This window comes from Limulus polyphemus, unplaced genomic scaffold, assembly GCF_000517525.1.
Source record: "Limulus polyphemus unplaced genomic scaffold, Limulus_polyphemus-2.1.2 Scaffold3801, whole genome shotgun sequence".
Taxonomy (NCBI): Eukaryota; Metazoa; Arthropoda; class Merostomata; order Xiphosura; family Limulidae; genus Limulus; species Limulus polyphemus.
In genome coordinates, this window is record NW_013669411.1 from 93402 (window position 1) to 95911 (window position 2510).

The following is a 2510-nucleotide window of genomic DNA, read 5'->3' on the forward strand; positions in this document are numbered from 1 at the left end:
AGTTAGAGATATATACAATGCACTGTATTCAATGTTTGTTTGTTTGTTTTTGTGTTGTTTTTTTTTGTTTTTTTTTCAGAAATGCGATTTCCATTATACACAGATTTCCATTGTTCATTGTTCAAATTGTTGTTTTACTGGTAACAGTAATACGTGAAACTAGTAGTTGATAAAACTGCCTTACAGTTAAGGTGAAATGTTTTTCATAATTATAAACCTTGTGCTATTTTACAGAACACTACGAATACGCATTTCAAACTTTAGTTTTTACTATCATATTGCTAGAAATATAGTAAATAGCATAATAACTTTCATGTTAATTTACCATTTATTAATTTTTCACTCTGGTTAAATAATTTTTTCTAATTCGACGAAGAGCGGGAATGTTAGAACTACACTTTGAAAATTTCGTATTATTTTTTTCTCAATTGACCCTGACCTTGAGGTCAATATGATATGTAAGAAATTTTGTGGTATGCTTCAGTCTCAATTTGGATTATTAATAAATTTGTAGTGTTTTGTAATCATACTCTTTCAATTGATGTTGCTGTATATGTGACTTTGTTCTTGATCTTGACCTTTATCCTGAGGTCAAAGAAACGTAATAATTTGTTGTGATATAATTCAACTTCAAAACGAATCGTAGATTGCTTCTCTTTGACAGTTATTCATAAGTCTGACTCTTCTCCAGATTTAGTCGTATTAATTCCTCAACCTTCGAAATGTGGTCAGTAGGCCTTGTCACGGCACTCAGTCCAGATTATCGACTATATAGCAAGGTTAAGTTGTATGAACAATTTGAAAAAAGCTATGTATTTAACAGTGCTTGTTGTATCATAAGTGAATATGTATTGATTTTGATCTTTGTTTGTCATGGCACTGGTTTCGATATCGACTATGAGTTAACATTATGTGAAATATATTGTTTAAAACTAATATACAAAGTCATGTTTGTTTAATTAACGTCATTCCTCACTGTCATTCTACTTTCCGTTAAAATTATATATAATATGCGATTAATTCAATTTGATCCATTAATATTTACAGCTTCACAGCGATTACCAAGGTAACTTTTGTAATTATGAATTTTATAGGAACACGATAATTCTTATAATGAGCCAAAACGAAGTTCATTTAATCGTTATTTGCTAATTTCATGCAAACTTATTCTAAGCAACAACATAGATTTAAGTTGTTAAAACAGCATAAAGTTAAGCCCATAAACAAGATGCTGAAACTAAAAATTAAGTCCATAAAAAGATGCTGAAATAGTATAAAATTAGGTCCAGAAAAAAAAAACGTTGAAATAGCATAAAATTAAGTCCAAAAACAATCTGTTAAAATAATATAAGATATAAAATTAGGTCCAGAGGGAAGCTGTTGAAAGCAGGGGGAAACGAATAAAAGAATGCATTAGACCTCTACGTCACAGAATATATTTTCAACATAGCCTTTGGTGAAAATAAAATAAACCTGTAATATAATTATTAAACATTTGGTCCTCTGTATAATATCGAATGATAAATTAGGCGCAATGCCAAAATATTATTCTCACATCTAAATTAATTTAGGTTACTATATGGTGAGTTCAAAATAACTCAATAACTCTATGGTGAGTTCAAAATAACTCAATAACTCTATGGTGAGTTAAAAATAACTCAATAACTCATTAAATTAATACAATAGTTTTTCATTTCGCTTTTTTTTTCTTTATGTTCAGAAGTATCTAAATTATTTGTATTTTCGTTTTCACTTTGGAATATAAATATGTAGCAATAACAACAATGTTTCCCTTTTAAAATGCTGTAGCATTCTGATGCGTCTGTTAAACATAAACTATGTTTACTGCAACTAACTTTCGTCTTTCAAAAAATTAATAATGTAATTAAATTCCAATTTGATATCAAATCACGGTCTTGTGCTTCGATATTCTGGTGCGCAGATTTCACGGTAATTATTAAATTACACATTACGAAAGCTGTGATCAGATTGCCTGACGTAATTTATATCAGAGAGATGGTATTTTAATCAATATCTTCTCTCAACATAAGAGATATTTCGTGTTGTAATTTGACGCATACAGAGCATCAGAATTCGAAGCTTTCAGTTATCTTAAAACAATGTTTTGATTGTAAAAGTTCAAACAAATAGAAACACGAATAACCTGTATCAAAACCGATCGAGTGAATATATTATTAAGTATAGAGCAAAACAAACAGCATGATAAACAGTCCTTTAGCAAATAGTAGCGTATCGTAACAGTTTTTTGTTTTTCTTTTCTATTAAATGCGGCCCGGCATGACCAGGTGGTTAGGACACTTGACTTGCAATCTGAGGTTCGCGGATTCTAATCCCTGTCACACCAAACATGCTCGCCCTTTCAGCCGTGGGAGCGTTATAATGTGACGGTCCATCCCACTATTCGTTGGTAAAAGAGTAGCCCAAGAGTTGGCAGTGGGTGGTGATGACTAGCTACCTTCCATCTAGTATTTCACTGCTAAATTAGGGAC